The following is a 25,584-nucleotide window of genomic DNA, read 5'->3' on the forward strand; positions in this document are numbered from 1 at the left end:
GCAAAAATGATGTGGCAAGATATATTGACAAACATGGCCTTTTTATGACACTTGGGACAAGCCATGACTTGACATAGATGACATAGAAATTCACCGTGATGTGTCAAGGCAAGCCTTTCTGCTTGTTGCTTTGACTTTGAATTCTTCATGATGGATCTTTGTTTGATCATATTCAACCTCGAAAGGGTCTAGATCAATGTTAGAACCTTCCAAGTAAGCTTGAGGTGCCACCATTATGTCATGATTCAAGATTTCTTCGTGTATTCATGGTGATTCTTCTCCGCAAGTGCTCTCTTGTAGTTTCTCTTTGATGACCTCCATTGTATCTTCATGATAATTCTTGAATGTATTTCATCTTTATCCTCCCAGAGTTTGGATGATACGAAGTCTTCCTTGTGATTTTGATCTTCAGTCGTGATATAGTGTCCCTTGATCTTCTTGCTTCATAGTATCTTTGTCCCTTCAACTTCACAAGTGTGTTATTGCATGGTATCCTTAGAATGCTCCTTGAGAATCATCCTATCATGTCAATATATAGTACCTGCAGATGAAATTCACTCATGATAAGATGACACCAGTCCAAAACTATCCTAATTTGACTTCTTCATGCAATTCACTGATTGAACTCGAGACAAAGTGTAGGATTAAGGAGGAGGATCATGGATTTCACAGTGTGTTGTTCTAGAAGGTAGTGATGGAGGTATGGTCATTGTGACTGCACAATGGATAGTGGATAAGGGATTGGGAGACATAATTGCCCAATTGAGGGAGATAATGACACAATAAGGGAGGCTTTCTCATTGTGATTGTGCAATGCATAGTTAAGGGAAGACTGAGCTAAAGGATTTCACAACTACATTGGTTAGGGAGGAAGTGAGGCCTAACTATTGATTGATACTAAACAATGTGCAGTGGAAGACTATATGGGAGAGAGAATTGTGTAGTTTCCAAGGACAAGAGGAAAGGACTTAGCACTGTGACTGCGCAATGCACAGTTTTGGGAGGCAATGACTGTTTAGTGCGTAGTTACAGGAGGAAAGGGTGCTTCCCTATGACATAAGACTATGTAGTGTGGATTTATAGGAGGCAGAAAATATCAACAAGTATCAAAGACAATGAAAGCTCTGAAAATGGCTAAATGTGGGATCAATTTGACAAGAGAGAACAAAACATACGAGCAAGTATCGAAACAATGATTTCACACTTAGATAACATCGACACATGCCAAAACTATGCTTAGTACCCAATATCTACAAGCATACATTGAAATGACAACAAAGTGATACTTATTTCTAAGTGAAACAATTGAAATGTCACTCTATGACACTTAGAATACAAGTTATTACAAGAGTGTCAGGTGCAAACAAAAAGTGCTTTGAGCTATTGGAGAGTGTCTAGCACATATAATTATGATATATATGATCAACTAATGCATAGGAGTGTGCTAGAGTTTCCTCTCATAGTGCGCTAAAGTGGGACACATGTAGGAGGTGAAACAATCAAAAGTGACACTTGAAATAGTAAGAAAAAGTGAAAATGACACTTGCAAAAGCTAAAGAAAGTGAACGTGACATGTACTAAAGCAAAGAGAAAGAAAAAGTGACACTTGTGAAAGAGAAATCAAGAAAAAAAGACAATCACGAAAGTGAAAGTGTTGGCTTAGGGGGTCCTGACCTAGGTTCAGAGTTAGTTGCGCCAACCAAAAAATCCCTACACTACTGGCCCTTTCGGCAACAACCCGCGTAGCGCAGGCTGCAGTCTCACCCGAAGTAGTATGGGGGGATGTAAGAACCAAGTTTCTGCATTCAGAGACTAGTGTGATGTCTTCTAGTGCCTCGAATCAGCCTTCATGCATATCGATACATTCTTAGGGCATACTACTGCAACTCCGTTAAACAACCTTCAGACCTTCATGAAAGTCTACGATTAGTCTTTACGGACCTTTAACAATCAATCTATCTGCTTACACGCATGAGAAAGCAGTCCTAAATTAGGGTTCACATAGGTTTGCTTAAGTTATTAATAAACATCCGAGAATTCATCAGAGTCTATGCAAAAGTACTTAAACATGAATTGTGTACATCATAAACATGTTTTCATGAGAATCACATAACATTCAATAAATATTTCATAAAACTCATCATTCATTGACAAAAAATATCATAAACAGAAGTAAACAAAAATACGCAGGAATTCTTTAGAAACTCTATTTATTGATCTTCAATTAAGGATTACAGACTCAAAACTACCCTGTACACTCTGCTACAGGGGTCTGTGCACTCAGCTGTGGACTCTACCTAGGCCTCTGTGCACTCAGCTGCAGAGCCTTTCGTCTCCTATCTGCTCCACTTCTCTTTGATAGCACTTATCTTCTATTTACCCATTTCTTATCAATCTATTGCCTTAGACTCTCTAAGAAATACCTATTTATAGCCTTTTTCATACAATGCCATGCTCCATGAAACTTTACATAAAACAAGGGAAAAACCCCTTTTGACTCCTACTCATCTACGCGCTCTACATCCACAAATCGCGGAGACTTTACATTAATTACAAAAATGTATCAAAACTTGGGTTACCTTAACCCCGAAACTGACCCAGGGGACCCCATCCCAACAAGCCCCCAACACAAAGATCATTACTTGCCCTTGAGTCACTCTGCTGGTGCTGCGATCTTATTGCGAAGACCCCCCAGCTCCACCTAGATCACTGCAACTTTCGCAGTGCTCTGCGTTGCTCCCTGCTTTACTTCCTCAACTAATTTTTCTGTAGCTAGTCCTTCTACGTCTAGCCTCATTATCTGTTGTTTCTAATACAACCCTTTAAGCTTATCCTGAATGGTATTCATGACTTGATAAGCTTCCTCCAACCATGGCTGCAACCTGGCCTTTAGCAAGGCCTCCTTTTTCTGCGCTTCCTCTACCTGTGCTAGGAGCTTCTTTCCCTCTTGTAATTTGGCTAGGTGTTGCACTGGTGCTATGGAGCATTCAATTACCCTAACTTCATCATATTTCTGCTGCAGCTCCCTTACCTCTGTGTTCAGTGTCTGCAGGTTTAGATCCTCCTGCAGATTAGTCACTATCTCCATAGCTTTCTCGAACAATGTCGTATAGTCAGTGACTGTGGCATCCATGGTGGCCATTCCTTCCTTTATCGTGGCTCTGTGTTGCTCTTAGACCTTAGGTGGAGTCATGGGCTAAAAATTTAACTGCAACTCTGTGATCTTCTTGTTGAGCTCAAACTAGACTCTGCCACCCTCTACTTTAGCTTCACTCACACCAGCAACTAGTTTTCTAATTTTTGCTTTTGGTTATGCATCATTCGAGATGTGGAGTTCAGGTACTGACTTGCATGCCTCCACTACTGCTGACTCCAGTCATGAACTATGCACCTATAGCGTCTCCTTTTCCTTTGAGCCTATGTCTTTTCAGCAACTATCTGCTCATTGTTCACTCTGTACTCATTGATGAGGTTGAGGGCGCACTGCTCCTGGGCTCTCAATTCATTTGCCACCCTTACATACAGCGCATGGAGGTTATCGTTGGAGAATGCTGCTATATTCAGTCTGATGTTTTTGATAGTACTCAGGATAATGCGATCATCAACGGACTCTGCACGAAGGGACCCATCTGGAAATGCTATAGTTCTGAGGTCAAGGGTCCTTACTAACTCAACTACTTGACTCATCCTAGGTTCCAGGCTTGCTTGCTCCACGCTCGCTTGTCCGGTGCCCACTTGTATCCTAGTTTCTTGGATCTGTAGCTCGCACAGATATTTTTGGATGCTCCCCAATGTCTAAATGTATTGCTGCAGCACTTCGGTTGTGGTATCCCTGATTTTATCCTCGATCTCATCGAGATTTCCTTCTGTTAACACCATGGGATCCACCTGCGATTTATCTGATTTCTTCTTTTTCATTGTACCTTACTACTGCTCCTTGCCATGTTTCTTTAGAATGAATGGGGTGCTCTGCCCCTCATCTCCTCCACTGCCTTTCCTTGAAATTTATTCCTCCTTTGTCTCTGACGAAGGGGACTTATCACCTTTTTGTGACTCATGTTGTTCCTGTTTCGCCTACTCTTTAGCAGCGCGTTCTTGCTCCACACAAGATTTTTCAGTGGCTTCCTTATTTTTCTGAGTTGCCAGGTTACGCACAGCCTGCTTAGCTGCCTCCTTTATTTTCTGTGTGGTGGAACTTTCCGCACCCGTGCTTGGTCCAACAACTAGGTTTGATGGGGTGCGGCACTTTGCGGGCCATTTCACGATGATCTCCTGGACATCTGTTTCGGTCACCAAATATGGCAAGTCATGCCATTTCTGCTCAGGATCCTTTCGTGCTTGAATGTATACTCTATGGAAGTCAGCCTTGAATGTCGCGTAGGCTAACAATTTCATGAAAAAGGTTCGGGAAAACCTTGGATGCTGATTAATGGCCATATGGAGATCCATCTCCATGAGGACCCAAAATATATTCATCTCGTCGATCCATGCAACATCCTTGGCAGACCATAAGGAAGAAAACTGTACGGCCTTCAATAACTCCTCCTCAAGTGTAGGAAACTGACTATCCTTTGGTAGTTTCCATGTAACTAAGACAATGGAAAACAATAACCAAGAGTAATGAAAAAACTTGGTTTCATCCTAAGTGTCGAACTGTAAAAAGGGTCTCTTTCACCTCTAATTACCTCACATTAATTTGTCAATCTAGGAACGTTTTGTTATTTCAAAGAGTGTCTCAGTCTGAGGCTATCATTTGCCAGAGTAATGCTAGTAGTATAGTGCTAAAAAATACAAGAGTAAACGGATGCTTGTTTACCACAAACTACTTTTCAAGACTAAACCGTACATTCAGAAAACTAAGCAATTTATCAGTCAAGGGTTCAGTAGCAGTAACTCATCCCTTTGTAAACTGATGGGGCCAAAGGAAATCAGGGAACAGATCATCGATTTGGGAGCCAGATAGTAAATGTCAATGCCCGCTACAGTCTCAGATCGTTCTTCACACCAAAGTAACAATAACGCAAATGACAGGAAATGGAACAATAGATACGAAATGGAACAAGAAATAAGAAATGGAACAACAACTAGGAAACTATAACAGCAATTAAGTTTAATAAGCAGCAACACCTTAGTCTATAGGATCAAATGCAATAATCGTGTCCTACCGAAATCAAATGGCAATCCTCTACCTTTAAGGATGAATTGAACAACACACAGAAATGGAACAACACTGATTAATGATAGACTATAGGACAATGCTTGAAAGCCACACATACATGCACACGACACACCTTAATAGCAATCTGATCTTGGTAATCCAGTTATCAATCTTAGTTATAAAGAGTACGACTTTATTTCAGAATGGAACAACAACGTCTATAGATTCAACAATCGCAAGGAAATATAATCTCTAAGATGAATTCATTAATACCAATGAATAAGTGTACAACACAGATACGCTGTAATTTGAACATCAATAGTATTCTGTAAAGACCGGCAATATTATAGCAGCACTTAAAGGAATAGTAATACGTTGCAAAGTTAATATAATGGTTATGTCTTCAGAAATGATATTACTTAGTAAATCAAACGTAGTAGAGCTGTGATGTAAAATAACAGAACATATCAAATTACTGAATAGATCTGATAAACAAAACCACGCGTAAACCAAAAGTAATAGTACAGGAGCAAGTGTTCCTCCAGGGCCGGGCCCTTAGCCTCCAAGGGCACACTGCTTGAAGTTATTCCAAGATCCGAGATGAAATAGAAACCATGTTTGTATTAATGCATAAGACAGAATTACATTGGATCACTTCTCAACGAGAGTCGATGATCAAAGTCTCAACTGTAAGAGAAATTACATAAAAACATAACAAACTATCCCCCGGGCTAACAGTGCTGCCCCTTTTTATAATGGAGAAGGCAGAGATGTCTAGGTGAAAAAATAGTTAAAGCAGCGATCCCTCAGTATCACAGGATCCTGAGGGATTCGTCGAACCGTTGGCTCTCAGTTATCTCTTTACTTTCTTGCGCCGAGCCGATATCTCCATTTCCTTTCCTGGGCTGATACGCTTTGATTTGGTTTGCCTTGTTTGCATGCGGTTCCCCGTTAAAGGGACAACAGTTAACCTGGCCTTGTCTTTTCCTTTGGAACGACAGTCTTTCATTTTTCCTTCTTCCTGCATAAGAAAGTGACAATTGTCAGTGTTCTCGTTTTGCACATTAATCTTACAGGTTTTATTACAATTCCTTATCATCTACCTAGTTCATGATGCAAAAGGTTTTTAAGTTTTAATGAAAAGATACTGAAACAATCACCAAAAGCATACCTTCTTTAGTACTCCACACACCCCCCTGCTTACCCTTTTTCATGCCCTCATGAAAACATTGTAGTTGACATGTAAGGCAGTGAGAGAGTAGGCTAGAGATGGGATATCATGTGGAGGTCTACAGCCATGATGCATAACTAGGTGTTCAAAAAAATGGCCTGTCTGACCCTCAGGCATCTCGTACAGGGCTTGGTATCCAGGTGCAGGGTGCCAAATAATTGGACTTCGGAACCTATATCCTAACCAGGATGGCCCTGCCCTCAAAATGATTTCACCATAAAGGTGCAAGCGGTTGGTGGCTAACTTAAAATTTTCATAATTAAATGGTTCCCTGAGTTGGATATTCGGATTAGAGATCTGGTATCGAAATTTAGCCGCATCAATGGCAAGGTCTTTAATAGTGAAAAAGTATTCTATTCCCTACCGATTGACTACTATATGAATGGGTCCTAATGCTTCAATTACGCCTGGAGTCCCCATGAGGTTCCTATGTTCCCTCCACAACTGTACTGGATCCCTAGGCTCAGCTCTTACCCACAAGTCTAATCCGTTTTCTTGTCTTTGGAAAGCATTATAGGCTTTAAGCCATTTAATTTGATTAACCCCAAATGAAATAAATGCCTGTAATTGGATATCCCCAACAAAAGGGCTGGGGTTCTGCTCGGTCTCCTTGTCTAACACAAGGTTATGCAAATAAAATTCACACAGTAATCTTTGAACCTTTACCCCGTAGTGCTTACAGCAGTTTATAAAATCATCGATGGTATTAATTTGTATAGGGGCGCCTGCTTTAACAGCCTTTATTTTCAATTGCAAATATCGTTCCATTAAAAACAAGGCATAATTCTTAGCAGGGGCTCTACATGCTAGGACGTCATTGTACAAAGAACATAAGGTATCCATCTGTTTGATAACTATATCTAACCTACGAGTTACCTTCGCGACTTTTTCTTCTTCCCTTCGCCACCCTTCAAAGGCCTGGCTTTTGGATAAATTGATTTTCCTTAGCTGTTGCTGTAGTTCTTCATACCTTTCTCAAGGAACCGTTTGTTCTATGAGTTTTTCTACTGCTTGTTGAGCTTGCGTCAAACCCTCTCGTAGGGTTATCGTCCTCGGATCACTATCCCACATGGTAGTGGAGACCGGGAGGTTTACTTGGATATTCCTATTGTGTTTTTTCGTGGCTCGTATTCATTCAGGGGACAGTGCCTCTATTTGTACTTCTTTGTTATAGGCCAATACATTATGGGTAACAGTCAAATGTTGTTCCTTTTGATTTTGAACAGAAGACTGCTCCTCAACAACATTTGGAACAGCAGACCGCTTTTCGACAGGGTTTTGAACAACAAGATGGACTCTGGTCCTTCGAACCCTTTTCTTGAGGGGTTTTGTTGTAGTGGTTTCATGTCTCCCCCAAAGTCCTTTTTACCCTTTTTCTTGTTTTCAAAATCCTGATCTGTTGTCGAAGTTAAACTATTACATTCAGTAGTCTTTGTTGTTCTTTCTGTAATCTCTTAATTTCCTCAATTTCCTTAGAAGGAACAGCAGACTGTTTACTACGGCCTGGACTATTATCTGGATCAATTCCCTGATTTTCTCCTTGGGGTGCTTCATCTTTGCTCTGCTTTGGTTGCTCAGGGGCAAGAACCCTAGTTGGTTCTATTATTTCTTGGGTGACTTCTTTTTCTGCGTCCCCTTCTTCTGGAATTTCTTCTGGTGTAGTCTGGCTAGGAAGTGATTGTTCCTATTCTGCATACTTCTCTCTCCTGTCATATTTTCATCATGAACAAGCTGACTCTCCTTTTCTACCTTCTCGTCATGTAATTCTTTAAGTGCATTTCTATCCTGAGCAGAGTGTTCTTTTGGTTCCTCTTCAACATGGAGGTCTAGTGGGCTGAGAGGTTGGCCATATTCGCCCATATTGGCCAAAATTTTGGCCAATTCATCTTCTCTTAATGGATTCTGCAATGTGTTGCCTTCATGCTGTTCTGTTTCCTCCTCCTGCTCAGGTTGCTCAGTTTCTTCCTCCATTTCTCCTTCCTCATTTCCCTGCATTCCTTTCTCATTTTCTTCTCCTTCTAATCGTGGGGGTTGCTCATCCCCTGAATCGTTTACCTCTACTGGTTGGCTGGTATCTCCTTGGGACTTTTCCATCCTCCCTTTAATCCGTGCTAATCTGACCAATTTCCTTCATTTTTCTGGACGCTCTGGTGTATTGGTGGCATGTTTACGTTTTGGGGATGGTGTGGTCAATCCCCCATCTATCATGGCAATTAGTTCTTCCCACCTGCTATGTTGCTGGGTAAGGCTATGGCTAACTATTAACCGTATCACCCATGGTGACTAACGACTGATTCTACATGTTGTGCCTTTTTCATGCTCCATGCAACATCATGAAGTAATGAATTTAAAAATGTAGGTAAGTTTACAGAGCATTTTTTCTTTAATACAGCTAAAAGTTTAAGGTGTCATGGTCTTACCACGTCTTTCCTGCCTTCACAGGTGATGTAACTCTGAATAGTCTTCGCCAATTCCGCCGACGACTCTCCTAATGCTACTGGTAGAACCCCCTTTCCTCTAATTTTCAGGTTCTGGCCTTCCTCCTGTAAGGTTTCTATGATCTTCTGCAATATCTCCTTCTTTAATGTCCATACAGGTCCAGCGGCTGGCAGTCCCGAGACCTCTGCGATTATGTCATCGGTGACTGATATATGTCTCCCCCTTATTGTGGAGTGATCTTCTTGCAAGTTCTCCAAGAATTCTATCGCTACATTCTCATTGGATTCTTGTAAGCGATTGAGATAATTTAACCAACCTGCTCTTGCCAAGATTTCCCGTGCAGCATCAGAGACTATCAACACCTGTGGTTCTCTCTGAATCGATCTTCCTCCCATGTTTTTGGTTTCCCTGTAAAATCTCAGAAATGGCATTGTAACAACAAGCTGTTCACGCTGTTAAAATACAGAGAAGCTAACAGACACAGGACTCGCTCAAAATCTAAAGGGCTTTACTAATACTGCCGAGCATACTATGGAAATGGCTTAGGAACAGCAAGCCATGCAAAAAATAAAAAATAGTATACCATTGAGTCGTGCTATTACCAAGTACGCAATTTCCCAAATAGCGGTCTGACACGTAATCCATCGCATGATGAGGTTAACCTCCCCCCCGCAATGTGATAGGTCGTCCCCGACCGTCAAATAAAGGAGTGGCGTGCTGATCTGCCCTGGAACAGAGTCATAAAGGAACAGTGTATAGCATCATGCCATGTTTACAACAGTAGCAGGTTACCAAAATCGAGGTGTAAAGTCGGATCGCTTAATAAGTAAGAGACTGCTGTGATATGATGCGAGGCTGGGAAGATAGGACAGTTGCCGTGCATACAGAGTCTCATGCTGTCATTGTCAACTGTTCTATCATGATTGGTGATAATAGATTTACATGCGTTTTATGGTTCGAGAAATAATATACATTCTTCTTAGGTGATTTATTACTAAGGTATAAGAAACAGAAGGGTGTTAATAGTTACCTATTGGTGTAAGTAATGTGACTTCAATACCATTAACAGAGCTCTGTTGCCGACAGGTTTCCATAACCTTGACAGAGTTATTTATTTCGCCCATGGAACCATGATCCTTTGTGTATGCTTAGGAAATGTTGTGCGATGTCAAAATGTAGGTCATTATGCTGGCTTGGTGACTAGTTAGCCATAATGCCATTCACGAGGAAGGAGTGAAAGGTGGGCAGACTCGCTTGTGATGAGACATCCTATTCCAAAGGCTCTTTATTTTGATGTACCTTTCGGACCATATCCCTGGTGTGGTGGCCATAGTGGGAATGCCACTTCACTTTCTTCCTCATGATCATGGTAGGCTGGCTCTTGATGAGACCCCCTATCCTGCATTTCAAAACTAATATAAACAAGTCATTAAAACATCATTTTTCGCTCTTTTTTCTTTCTCTTTCATAAAGTACCTTCCCATTTATACACAAAGGGTGGTTCAACACTCCTTAAGAGTAGGAATGGTGGAAGAAGTCTTAACATCTCAATAGGAACGTATAAACCTTTTGTTCTTATTCCTAAATAATAATCAAAGGAATTTGTAAAAATTTAAAAGGAACCAACATGATAAAGGTAACCAATCAGAGCAGAATTAGTGGGACAATGATAGTAAAAGATAATGGGTAAGTGTGTCCTTTCCTCTGTCCTCTTACCAATTCAGAGCAATTTCTTATAAAAATAGCGATTTTATAATTTACTGATTTCAGTATGTTGTCATTTTGTATCCATTGCATAAGTGCATAGCTGTGTTCCAAAAGAATTGAAAGAACAGGAACAGTAGGCATCCTTAATTTAGAACAACAAGGGGAGGAAGCATAAGTAAAAGGAATACGAGGATGTTGTTATTTCAAAAAGGAAGAGAAAAAGAATACAAGTGGTGTTCCTTTTGAAAAAGGAATAGCAATATCAACAATGCTGTTCATTTGGAAAATGAACAGCAGAGATCAAAAATGTTGTTCTTTTGGAAAAGGAACAACAGAAATCAAAAGTGTTGTTCTTTTCCAAAGGAACAACAGGAAACACAAATTCCGTTCCTTTGGAGAAGGAACAACAAAAATAAAAAGTGTTGTTCCTTTGGAAAAGGAACAACAGAAAACCAAAATTCCGTTCCTTTGGAAAAGGAACAACAAAAATCAAAAGTGTTGTTCCTTTGGAAAAGGAATAACAGAAAACATGAATGTCGTTCCTTTGGAAAAGGAACAACAAAAATCAAAAGTGTTGTTCCTTTGGAAAAGGAACAACAGAAAACAAAAATTCCATTCCTTTGGAAAAGGAACAACCAAAATCAAAAGTGTTGTTCCTTTGGAAAAGGAACAGCGGAAAACACAAATGTCGTTCCTTTGGAAAAGGAACAACAAAAATCAAAAGTGTTGTTCCTTTGGAAAAGGAACAACAAAACGAAAATGTTATCCCTTTTAGAAAAGGAACAACAAAAAATAATAAAATTGTTGCTGCTCCGAAAAGTAACAGCAAAGTGTTGATACAAAAATATGTACAAAAATGATTCAACAAAACAAAGAAATTATGTACAAAGTGTAAAAAGAGATAAATCACTCAATGAATCGCAGGTGAGGAATACTTCTCTCCCTCCCCCAAAATTTCCATATTAGAGTCTTCGCGTAGCTGCTGGCAGAAGGACTCCCGAGTGAGTGGTTTGCGATAAAGTCGAACTTGGTGGTCATTTGCCTTGAAGGCATATCCAAAACCATCAATAGTGATTAGAGTAAGAGTCCCATTGTCATGTCCCTTCTAGATTTTGTATGGTCCCAACCAACGAGTTTGAAGTTTCCAGGGAAAGTCCTGAAACCTGGAATCGTACAAAAGTGCCCAGTCTCCTTTGTGGAATACTTTATTCTTAATGAGAGCATCACGCCATTTAGCTCGCTGCTGTTGGATTAGTGCAGTCTTTTGAAGTGCAGAGAGCCTGATCTCATCCAGCTCATTGATCTGCTGTAATCGATTAATCTGTGCCTCAGTTAGATCTAAGCCAACTTCTTGTGTTGTTCACAATGTTTGGATTTCAAATTCTATGGGGAATATAGGCTGTTTCCCAAACACTAATTGATAAGGTGAGTAATCGGTGGTACTTCTCCATGTTGTTCTGTAAGCCCATAATGCTTCTGGTAGTCTTGTAGCCCAATCATGTCTATGTGACGCAATGGTTTTTGTTAGGATTGCTTCTATTATTTTATTGTTACTTTCTACCTGACCATTGGCCTGTGGGTGGTATGGAGTAGTGATTTTATGCTGGATATGATAGTTTTTGAGTGTTGCAGCTATTTTTTTCCCAGTAAAATGTGGTCCACCATCTGTAATTATATCTCTTGGAAGGTCGTAGTGCACAAATATATGGAACAGGAACTGTATGACAGAATCCTCTGTAGCTCTCGGTAATGCCTCTGCTTCAACCCATTTGGTGACATATTCTGTTGCCACCAAAATATATGTTTTCTGATTCGAGGGTGGGTTAAATGGTCCAATGAAATCAAGGGCCCATCGTTCAAATGGTTAAATGACTAGCTGTGGGTTGAGGGGCATCTCATCGGACTGACCAGGGCATCCTGCTCTCTGGCAACTATCACAAGCTTGGACGAATTTCTTTGCATATTTGAAAATTGTAGGCCAATAATACCCTATTTTCACTACCTTATGTCTAGTTCTGCGATCGGCAAAATGTCTGCGACATGGTCCATCATGGCAGGCTTTTAAAATGTCAAAGATTTCATCCTCCCAAATGCATCTCCTGATATGCATATCTGCCCCTGTGTGAAACAGGTAGCCCCCAATCCAAGAAAACCGAGCACTCCGCTGAACAATTTGTTTCCACTCATTAGGGGTTAGATGTTTCGGTAGTTTACCTACTGCTAGGTAATTGGCAACATCAACATATCAGGGCGTTTTAACAGCAACAAAAAACAAATGCTCATCTGGAAATTGATCTTCAACTGTTGCTGCATCGATTAGGTTTGGCATTCGCGACAAAAAATCAGCTACATGATTTTCTTTCCTAGGTCGATCCTTGATTGTAATATCAAATTCTTGCAATAAAATCAGCCATCTAGTTATTCTGCCATTTGTGATAGGCTTATTTGCTAGATACTTTATGGCAGAATGATCTGTATACAAGATAACAGGATATCCAGTAATGTAATGTCTGAACTTATTGACAGCATGTATTACAGCTAGAAATTCTTTTTCAGTAACAGTGTAATTCAATTCAGCAGGGGATAAATTTTTGCTAATATAATAAATTGCATATGGTTTTTTATTCTCTTCCTGTCCAAGGACTGCTCCAATGGCTGTATCTGAGGCATCTGGTGATATCTGAAATGGAAAATCCCAATTTGGTCCTCGAAGGACTGGGGCTGTGGATACAAGTTTCTTCCGATCCTGGAAAGCACGTTCACATTTTTTTGTCCAAAGAAAATCAACATTACCTGTTAGTGCATACAGAGGTGCAGCAATATGTGAAAAATGTTCTATAAACCTTCTATAATAACCAGAAAATCCCAGAAAAATGCGTACCTCTATTTGAGTGGTAGGAGTGGGAATTAGCAAAATTATTTGGATTTTAGCTGGGTCTATCTGAATGCCAACTATTGAGATATAGTGTCCTAGAATAAGTCCTTCAGTCATCATCATATAGCATTTTTCATGGCTTAAACAAAGCCTGGTAGCAATGCAGCGTTGTAGGACTTTTTCCAGTGTGTCCAATGCTAGATCGAAATCATCTCCGTATGGTGTAAAGTCATCCATGTATACTTCAAGTCCTTCATTTATTAAGTCTACAAAAATGCTGAGGATAGCCCTTTGGAATGTGGCAAGAGCATTGCATAAGCCAAAAGGTAGAACTCTGTAGGAAAATGTTCCCCAAGGACAAGTAAAAGTGGTTTTGTCTTGGTCTTCAGGGGCAATCTGGATCTGATTATATCCACTGAAGCCATCTAGGAAAGAAAAGAATTTCTTTCCTGCCAAAGTGTCTAATACTTGATCGATGAATGGGAGAGGGAAGTGGTCTTTTTGTGTTGCTTTATTTAGCTCTCTGTAGTCCACACAAATTCTCCATTTCCCATTCTTTTTTGGTACCACCACAAGTGGAGAGACCCATTTACTATCGGAGATAGGATAGATGAAATTGACATCTAAAAGTTTTTGAAGTTCAGCTTTTACCACATCTTTTAGATGAGGATTAAGTCTCCTTTGGGGCTGGCGAATAGGTCTCGCATCTTTTTCTATGTAAATGTGGTGTGTACATAATTGGGGATCAATTCCTTTCATATCAGGGTAGTCCCATGCAAATGCTTCTTTATATCTCTTCAATAATTGGATGAGCTTTCTTTCTTGTTCGGAGGTGAGGTTCGCATTCATGTTTAAGGTTTTTCCTGGTTCAATTTCCACAATTTTACTATTTGCAACAGAGCTAATAGGTATTGTTTGGTCATGTGTTTCTTTAAGAGGATCTTCTTCTAATTCATTATCGAATGCTACCTCTATCATGTGACATTGTGTGCGGGATCTGAGTTCAGTTTGACTAATAAAATTATTAATGGCATCGTCTTCTCTTGGTCTTTGAAATCAAGTGCCTCTTGTATAGTTAATGGAGATCTAATGTTATCAGTAAGGTATGATACAGGGTGCCTATTAGTTTTCATTATTGTGGCACTTGGCTGCGCTGGAGGATATAAAGCTAAGTTCTTGATATTTGCTCCTCTGGTTATGGTCATATTACCTTGTCGACAACCAATATAAGCATCGACAGTTGCAAGCCAAGGTCTACCTAAAATCAATGGATGTCCATCAAGTCGGTTTTTGGGATTTATTATCAGAAAATCGGTTGGATATTCCTAGGAGTCAACAGATACCATGACATCATGTAGTGTGGCTTCTAGCCTAACCACAGATCAGTCAGCCAATTCTAGTAAAGTAGAGGTGGGTTCTACAGATGTAATGCCTAGCTTTTGGCAAGTAGTAGTTGTTAATATATTGATTGCAGCTCCTAGATCAACTAAGGCATTAGGGAAGGTTTGACCATAAATTTGTACGGTTACTATTGGATTTCCTGGGTCTTCATATTTAATGGGTGTTTCTTTTCCTGATAATAAGTCAAATAGAGTGCCAACTACTTGGACTCTTGGATTGTTTGTTATATTCCTCCTTGGTTTCTTTACACGCAATTCTTTGATAGTCTTTGAATATATCGGGATGCATTGAATGGCTTGGAGGAATGGAATTTTTATGTACAAATTTTTTAATTCTCCCAGAGTGTCAAAATTAGGATATTGTGTAGGTCGAGGTATGATTAATCGTTCTGGGAATGGGGGAGAGGATGTGGTTGCTTGATTATGAGTTTGTTGTTTGTTCACATCCTCTTCTTATGACAGTTGTTCTCTAGATAACGAATTTTCAATATGAACTGTCTTGTCTCCCTCGGTTTCAATAATACGCTCAGATCTTAGCTAAAGATCATTACACTCCCTCAGATCGGCTCCTATTTCTGGTGTTTATACTATTTGGACAGATTGGACTGGTCTTTTATTTGGGTTAGGGTTGGGTTGGGCTGGGAGTTGTGGTCTCATATCAGACTGGGGGTTTTGTTGTAAGGCTGGGAGTTGTGGTCTCATATTAGACTGGGGGTTTTGTTGTAAGGCTGGCAGTGTAGGTTGAGGGAGCGAAATGGTTCCTCCTGGCTGATGCATCAGTCTTTGCCAGTTTGTCTGCCAGGCTGGACTTTGTGAAGTAGGAGGGGTCCATTGTGCTGGGTATGCATTATTTTTCCAATATGGTGGGGCATAGGGAAAATTCGGCCAATTGGGTTGGCTTGCTTGATTCGGCCACTGGGTTGATGAAGAAAATGACTGTGGTGACCAATTTGGAAAGGGGGGTTGAGGTTGATTTTGCCACGTATTACATTGTTGAGCATTATACTGCGGAGACTGAAAAGAAGAAGTTGGGTCCGAAAACATACCAGACTGTCGGGGCTGCCACTGATGGCGCTGATTGAGCAGATACACCGATTCTGGCTCTTCTTCTGCTTCCTTGTATACTGCTTTTAATCCAGGAAGTGAGGGACAACTTTCCGTAAGGTGGTATTTTGTGCAGATGGCACATGTTTGGAATGAATCTAGTGGACACTTCTTATGGCTATGTTTCTTCCTGCATCGGGGGCAGAAGATTGCCAAATTCTGTTCTGCCTCCATTTGCTTTTGTTTGGCCTGCATAATATCAAGTTGTGTAGTTAGTGTCCCTAGTATATCAGTTTTAAAATTTTCCAATAAATTTCCAATTTCTACACGCATTACTCCTTCTGTCGAAATTTTATTATCTCTTACAAACCGATCATGTTCTGCCAGTTTTAGTCTTGTGCTACCTCTCGAACTCCTGATACATAAATCAATAATGTCAGCAAAATTTTCCTGATAAATATCACCTTTTCCCATAATGTTTAATGTTTAAATCCATTGTTCCTTCATACCCCTAATTAATGCTGTTTTTAACACATTATCAAGTAAAGGTAGTGATGCATAAGGAGATCTTTGAAGATTATACTGAAAACGTTCCACATACTCCTCTAATGTTTCATTTGGTCTAGCTACCATCTGGAAGATTTCGTATTTTAGTTCTCTAGACCTGTAATATTCTTTCATTTGATCCCAGTTATTTATAACACCGCCACCTAGTCCCATGAACCATCTTAAAGCAACCCCTTTTAATGTAGAGGGAAATAATTTCAGTTTCTGGGGATCGGTGGTGTAATCATATCCCCTACACAACACATTGAATTCAAATAAGAATGCATCTGGATCCTCTGATGTAAGACCATGAAATGTAGGGATATGCTGAAGAGGAATTACTTTCATAGGTGCATTCGCTGCACTATCCACGATGGGGTATTGCAATGTAGAGGTTTGGGTGTTTTGCTGGTTTTGGGCCATTTGGTCAAATATATGCCAATAACCTTTTGGGATATCTAGGAGGGTATTCCTAAGTTGAGAGGGAATGGCTTTAACATGAATGGTTTTAATAGCGCTTCCTTTATCTGGGATAATGAAAGTGCCTAATGTCTAAGGAGATTGAGTTTCTTCAAAAATGATTTTTGCAGCACTTCCCTTATCTAGGCTGCTCAATGGCTTAGTTGTCCCAAGAGGAGACCTCGGTTCCTCAGTTTCCCCTGTCTCTCCTCTTCCTTCACAAAGATTGCTGAAATTCCCTTATTGCAATAGTTCTGGAGTAGAATTTTCAATTTCTTGAAAATCCTGCTCTTCAATTTGACTATGCACCTCAGCAAAGGCTATAGATGGTGATTTTGTGGCCTGAAGGGAACTAGTAGGCTGTCTGGAAATAACTTTTCTGGGTCCTACTGAAGGATGAGATTCTGATTTCTTAAAAATCTCATCTATAAAGGTTGATCGGCCAAGGGTCACCAGCCCCTTAGCTTTTTCGGGCTTGGGTAGAGGTTTGGAATTCTTTTCTAGCTTTTTCTGCTTAGTCATGCACACACAAATCAACTGCTAGATTCTACCCAAACAAAACAATGAAAAATCTGCAAGAAAGCAGGCAGAGGAGCAGGCTGTTACATGCTCCACACATAGGTTCTTACCTTCCGTTTTTAAAACCCAATTCTTCCCTAGCAGGTTCTTACACTACTCTGAAAAGAAACAAATGGCTACACTCTTTCCCCGGCAACGACGCCAAAATGTCGAGCTGTAAAAAGGGTCTCTTTCACCTCTAATTACCTCACATTAATTTGTCAATCCAGGAATGTTTTGTTATTTCAAAGAGTGTCTCAGTCTGAGGCTATCATTTGCCAGAGTAATGCTAGTAGTATAGTGCTCAAAAATACAAGAGTAAACGGATGCTTGTTTACAACAAACTACTTTTCAAGACTAAACCATACATTCAGAAAACTAAGCAATTTATCAGTCAAGGGTTCAGTAGCAGTAACTCATCCCTTTGTAAACTGATGGGGCCAAAGGAAATCAGGGAACAAGATCATCGATCTGGGAGCCAGACAATAAATGTCAATGCCCGCTACAGTCTCAGATCGTTCTTCACACCAAAGTAACAATAACGCAAATGACAGGAAATGGAACAGTAGATACGAAATGGAACAGGAAATAAGAAAAGGAACAGCAACCAGGAAACTATAACAGCAATTAAGTTTAATAAGCAGCAACACCTTAGTCTATAGGATCAAATGCAATAATCGTGTCCTACCGAAATCAAATGGAAATCCTCTACCTTTAAGGATGAATTGAACAACACACAGAAATGGAACAACACTGATTAATGATGGACTATAGAACAACGCTTGAAAGCCACACATACATGCACACGACACACCTTAATAGTAATCTGATCTTGGTAATCCAGTTATCAATCTTAGTTATAAAGAGTACGACTGTATTTCAGAATGGAACAACAACGTCTATAGATTCAACAATCGCAAGGAAATATAATCTCTAAGATGAATTCAGTAATACCAATGAATAAGTGTACAACACAGATACTCTGTAATTTGAACAGCAACAATATTCTATAAAGACCGACAATATTATATCAGCACTTAAAGGAACAATAATACGTTGCAAAGTTAATATAATGGTTCTGTCTTCAGAAATGATATTACTTAGTAAATCAAACGTAGCAGGGCTATGATGTAAAATAACAGAACATATCAGATTACCGAATAGAGCTGATAAACAAAACCACGCGTAAACCTAAAGTAATAGTACAGGAGCAAGTGTTCCTCTAGGGGCGGGCCCTTAGCCTCCAGGGGCAGACCGCTTGAAGTTATTCTAGGATCCGAGATGAAATAGCAACCAAGTTTGTATTAATGCATAAGACAGAATTGCAGTGGATCACTTCTCAACGAGAGTCGATGATCAAAGTCTCAACTGTAAGATAAATTACATAAAAACATAACAAACTATCCCCCGGGCTAACAATTCTGCCCCTTTTTATAGTGGTGAAGGCAGAGATCCCTCATGATCACAAGATCCTGAGGGATTCGCCAAACCGTTGGCTCTCAGTTATCTCTTTACTTTCTTGCGCTGAGCCGATATCTCCATTTCCTTTCCTGGGCTGATATGCTTTGATTTGGTTTGCCTTGTTTGCATGCGGTTCCCCGTCAAAGGGACAGCAGTTAACCTGGCCTTGTCTTTTCCTTTGGAACGACAATCTTTCATTTTTCCTTCTTCTTGCATAAGAAAGTGACAATTGTCAGTGTTCTCGTTTTGCACATTAATATTACAAGTATTATTACAATTCCTTATCATCTACCTAGTTCATGATGCAAAAGGTTTGTAAGTTTTAATGAAAAGATACTGAAATAATCACCAAAAACATACCTTCTTTAGTACTCCACACTAAGCTTCACAGAAGTTCACCAAGAACTCCTGACAGAGGTATATAGCCCAATTGAACTGTATGCCATGCAGCTAGGGAAACTACAGGTGTCAGAACTTCATCCACGTGACATTTCCTCATTACTTTCCTTGCTAAGATCTGGGTCGCCAATTGAACTACCGGGTCTATGATAGAAAGGATCAAATATCCTCATGAATTCTTAAGGAGGCAATAATCCCTCTTCATCCTTTAGGTGAGGTCCTTTTCCCCAATCTTTCCACCAAACGCCTTGGCTGGGTTCGCGCCCTTATAAGGCAGGTGCATGATTATGTGGATGAGAATATATGTGATGGGTATATGCCCTCTTATCCAAAGACACCCATCGTGCACCAATGTGAGCAGCTGGCACACATAGATTGTGTTAATGGGGGTGCAGTGATAATGGGATACCCATAGAAGATTGAGTAATCTCGAGTGCTCCACACCGCAGACCCATTCCTCCATCTCTAATGATGTCACACCTGATTCTGCATAATAAGCCCTTGTCATATACTTATCTTTCACCAATTGAGGAAATCTAGCGTGATATGCGAGGTCCTAATCCTCCATTTTCAACAATGGGATCTGTGCAAGTCGTGGACCTTCAAAAGGAACCTTCTCAGGTAGCAGGGGCGTGGAAATGGTGAACTCATCAGAATCAAGGTCCTTCATGACTTTCACCTTTCCCTTCCTTGGAGGGATATACTCGGGTCGCCTGGTTATGGGTTTTATTCCTTCAACATCAATTTCTTCTTTTCCCTGGCCTTCTTCCACCTCTAGGTCCACTACCTTTTGCATATCTTTCTTTGGCTTCTATGTTTCAAAATTCTTTCTTAGGGAAGCACGGACTGGCAATGTCTTCTTCAGCTTGTCCTTCTTTGATTTGGCTGGTTGGGTTTCTCTAGTAGGTGTAGGCTTCGGCCTAGGTGACCTTGGTGCTGTAGACACAAGAGCTGGAGCTTCCATACTTAAAACTTTTGGGGCAGCTACCTCAGAGGCAACATCACTAGTACTCACAGTTTTAGTAGGACTGGGCCAAACATTTTCTCTAGAATAAACTTCTGTTTTAGCTCAGAAAACTTAGCAAAAGTAGGGCTTGCGACTAAATCTTCCCAAGCCGATCGGTTCATAGGTGATAGACAGAGAATCTAACTAACAATTATGAGAGTGCAAAGTGTTCTCTGTTGGAATGGCACACATAATTTATAGGGAGTTTTGAATTCAAATCTGACTGTTCCCCCGAAATTCTACAATAAATGTTGTTTTCGCGGTAGATCTTCAAATATTTTTTCCTTAAATGCCACCATCCCGCTCCTCTTAACCATATTTTGGCCGTCAAGTCATGAATAGTGACTTCAATGGTCACTTTTCTGCTGTGTTACGTGGCACTTTCCTCTATGGCGCAGTTTCCAACGCACAACTTCATAGGTTACAACTTCGTCACTTTCTGTGTAGCTTGCTCCCTTTGTTGTCCTCTAAACCTGACAGTGTAGTTTATAGTCTCGTGATCCCTTGCAACTACCTAGAGCACTAAGACTATCCTACTGCCATATAATCATTGTGGAGGATCCCCTGTATACAACTTCAATCTGCTCCCATTCACTCTTCCCGGAAAGGGTTCCCCATTCATCTTCGCGAGCTGAGCTATGCCTCCATTTATAATTTCTTTGATAATATATGGCCCTAGCCAATGCACTTGGAATTTCCCGAGAAACTTAGTGAATTTACTATCATATAACATGACAAGATCGTTTACCTAGAATGTGAAAATCTTGATGTGGCGATTGTGCCATGCTTTTTCACGTTTCTTTTGTACTTGCTGATGAAATCTTGCCTAAAATCGATCCTCTTTGAGCTCCGTCAGCTGCGCGAGCCATTTCTCCAAGGCCTCACAATCTGCCATACCTGTGAGAGCTACTATGCATAGACTAGGCACAATATACTCCATCAGCATTACAACTTCTACACCATATACCAATCTGAGTAGTGTTTGCCCTGTCAGCATATTGCAAGTAGTCCTATAAGCCCATAGTACAGTGGTTACGTGCACATCCCATTCATTTTGCTGCGTGTTGTAGATCTTCCTCAACGCATTCTCCAAAATCTTGTTGAAGGATTCAACAATTCCATTGGCCTGTGGGTGATACGGTGTACTCTTCTGATGGTAGACCTGGAATTCTTCAATCACGGTGCTGGTCATTTCGTTCAGAAAGTACGTACCTCTGTCACTCATCAACACTTTCGAGCAACCAAATTTGGTTAAGACATATACAAACAAAAAATTTGTTGCCATAGCCCCTGTACAATCCTTGACTGGCTGTGCTTCTTCCCATCTAGTGATATATTCCATCACGGTGATGATATAGCGCGCACCTGTTTTCTTTCCTGGGGGCTGAATTGGCCCAATGAAATCAATTGCCCATTTTTCAAATTGCTGCAAAGATACTTGAGGATGTAATAGCAACTCATCCCTCCGTGATGGTATGCCCATTCTTTGACATGCATCGCATGACTTACAATACACCTTGGAATCCTTGTGCAAGGTAGGCCACCATAGAACTGCGCGCAAAATATTTTTTGCGGTTGCCTTGTCGGCATAATGACTTCCCGCAACTCCCCCATGAGCTTCAACATGAATGCTATCCCTCTCAAAATCCAGCACATATCTTCGCAATATTTCATCAGCACCCATCCTATACAAATGTCCCGCAAAAACTGAAAAATCTGTTGCACAAACTACTAGTTCCTTATTTTGCTGGCATGTATACCCTTCTGATGCCATCCCTATAGTCAAGAAGTGAATAATATCTACAAAATGATTATTTTCTACGCGCACCGCAAAGAGCTGCGCATCTAGCAACCCTTCCTCCATATTGTTAGGATCCTCTCTTGTTTCTATCAATGACAGATGGTCAGGTCTCGCATTTAACCTCCCTAGCTTCACAATGACTTCAAAATCATACTCTTGAAATAATAACAACCATCTGCAGATCTTCCCCCCCAACACAGTATTATTGACTAGGTATTTCAAGGCAGAATGATCTGCGTACATTTTTAAATTTCCTCATAAAAGATAATGTCCGAATTTTTGTAGCGCGTACACCATGGCCAATCCTTCATGTTGGCTTGATGGGGCCTGACCTAGGTTCAATGTTAATTAGCCAAATAAATCACTACACTACTGGCCCTTCCGGCATCAGCCCGCGGAGCGCAGATCGAAGTCTCACCCAAAGCAGTATGGGGGGATGCTGGAACCAAGTTTCCGCACCCTGCAATGGTCGTGATGTTGTTTTATTCCTTCTATTCCTGCCTTCACGCAGGTCACTTAGTTCTAGGGCTCTGTCTTCCTAACCCCTTATTCCTCCCTTCGATACCTTTATGAAAGGTGACGACTGACCTTCGCACAACCCTAACCTTCGGTTTAGATACTTTCACACTGCTAAGGCAGCGTATTGCTTAGATCATCAAGTTATCTTAAGAATCTTACTTGTCTTATTAGATACTCATAGTTAGCACCACGTAAATGGATATTCTTATTTGCATTCAGTTATCCAACATAATTATACACATTTGCGCATATCATAAGCATTATAAAGGAAATTCATACATAATATGAAAAGATGCATTAATGGGAATAAAGACACAGAATTTGAAAATTACTTCTCTTTGTTGATATCTCCAAGCGATTACAGATTCTCTCCGCCCTGTGCACTCAACTATAGGGGTCTGCGCACTCAACTGTAGACTTCTACTCTAGGCCTCTATGCACTTAGCTACAGAGCCTCTACCTACGCTATGACCCAAAACTTAGACTTCTTACTTCATAGCTATGACTCTTTTACTCATTACATTGATGTCCCTAAAACTACTTAGAGCTTAGCTCTTTTTATACAATCCCACGGACCGTGGACCATGGGTGGATCTTTTACAGCCAATTTTACTTTACAAAACTAAGGGCGAACAACCCTTTATGACTTATGACACCTTTGTGCTCCGCAACCACAAAATGTGGAGTCTTTACAATTTTATTACAAAATTTGACCAAAACATGGGATTTTAGCCCAAAAACTGTCCTTTAGGGGATCCCATTCCCAACAGGCCCCCAACACAAACATCATGACTCGCCCTCGAGTCACTCTGTAGGCATGAAGATCTTTGCGCGAAGCCCTTGCAGCTTGACTCCTATGACCGCAACCTCAGCCGTGCATTGTGCGACTTCCTGCTTCACGTCTTCCACTGTATGCTCGTTCACTGCTCCTGCACTGTCAGCCTGAAGATTTTGCTGCATCGTTTGCCGAGTCACAAGCTTGCCTTCGATAGATCCTGTCACTGTGTAAGGCTCATCCATCCAGGGCTTCAGTCTTTCCTTCAGGATTGCTTCCTTATGCAGCGCTGTGTCCACCTGTTCCTTCAGCTGCTTGGCCTCCCGCAGCTTGTCTAGTCTTTGTATCAACGCAACAGTTCGCGTTGTGCCCTTAACCTCATCATAGTGCTGTTGTAGCTCGCTTGCTTCTATCTCTAGCCGCTATACATTGGGGTCCTCCTGCAAGCTGTTCATGACCTCAAATGACTCATCAAACAATTTCGTGTAGTCTGCTACTACACTATCCACCGTCGCTATTGCTTCTGTGATAATGGTCGCCCCCTGCTCTTTCACTTCTGGCGGAGTTGAAGGCTGGGCCTTCAACTGTAACTCTGTGATTTGTAGGTTCAACTCTAACTAAACCCTCACCATCTCAGTACAAGTGTCACGCACCCTTGTGGCCAGCTTATGGATGCGTACCTCGATTGGCTCCTCCTCCGGAATGGCCAACTCTGGGACCATTCTGCATGCCTCCTCAATGACCTGCATAATGTGCTTGCTCTAATTGGTCACCTCGGTCTCAGCAACGATGGAAGCATTTCTCTCTAGGGCCATCTGCTCATTGTCGATCCGCTGTTCAGTGATCACCTAGAGGGCGCGGTGCTCACGAGCCCTCAGCTCTACAATCACTCCATCTTACAAGAGGTTGAGCGCTTCATGCGAGAGTGCTGCTAGGTTCAACCCTACTCCCTTTAGGGTGTTGACAGTGGGCCTGTCAACCTCATTCTCTGTGGTCAATGCTCTATCAAGCAACACTATTGCACTGGGGGCCTTCGCGTGCAGCATCTCGACAGCCTATGAAGTGCCGATAGCCAGGCTGGTAGATACCATGCCAGCCTGCGACGTGTAGGTCTGCAACTCCCACAACCCTGTCTGGATAGCCCCCAAGATGATCTTCTGTTGCTACTCAAATTGTTGTAGGGCCTCTATGGTGACATCCCTCATTGTGTCACTGATATCATGCAAGTCGCCCTCTATTAATGTGATGGGTTCTAGTGAGGTCTTGGTCGCTTTTGATTTCTTCCTGGGCCCTCCTTTCTCTAGTTCCCTTGGGTGCTTGATGCAGGCAGACATCTCCTAAGGGTCTACACCGTGCTTCTCTGTCTCCTCCTCTGTCTCAGGTGAAGGTGATCTCGTGCCTTTGTCAGAGCCCCACTCTGTACCACCTGTCTGCTGCGCGGCCTTGCGCTCTGCCTGGGCCTTATCAAAAGCCTATTTTTTACTCTTTTCGGCCAGCTGTGCCATCTTAAGCTTAGCCTCCTCCTTTTTATTTTACATGGTGGACTTGCTTCCTCCCACTGCCAAGTTTGTTGTAGAGTGCCACTCTGTCGACCATTGATCAAGCACCATGTCAATGGCATCATATGTTGCCAGATAAGGCAAGTCGTACCACTTCTGTGTAGGGTCCTTCCATGCCTTGATGGATACTTGATGGAAGTCTGCTTTAAATTCAGCGTAGCCTGCAGGTTGGCGTACACCGTAGGTGACAGTCGCGGTTTGCTGTTGATGGCCATCTGGATGTTCATCTCCATCAAGATCCAAAAGACCTTGTTGTCCTTGACTCGTTGCGCATCCTTGGTCACCTAGAGCGAATCGTACTTTGCTGCTTCTGGGAGGTCTGGCGTGACTGAAGGGAATTGGCTGTCCTCTGGGAGCTCCCATGCTACCAACACAATTGGTAGCAAGAGCCACGTGTAGTGGAATGTCTTGTTGAGCTCTTGTGCTTCACAGTAGTTTGCCAGGAACTCTCCACGAAGGTAGTCCAACCAGTTGAACTAGACTCCTTCAGCGCACTGTGCTGCTAGCGTGACGACAGGTGCCGACACCTCATCGGTGTGACACTTCCTCATCAATTTCCCTGCGATAATCTACGTGGCTACCTTCACAATAGGGTCACATATGCTAGAAATAGTGTACTCGCGTGACTTCTTCACTGGCTTAAATTT

The sequence above is a fragment of the Pinus tabuliformis genome, chromosome X (genome assembly GCF_031772625.1).
Source record: "Pinus tabuliformis cultivar Carrire ecotype Pingquan chromosome X, CPIR1, whole genome shotgun sequence".
Taxonomy (NCBI): Eukaryota; Viridiplantae; Streptophyta; class Pinopsida; order Pinales; family Pinaceae; genus Pinus; species Pinus tabuliformis.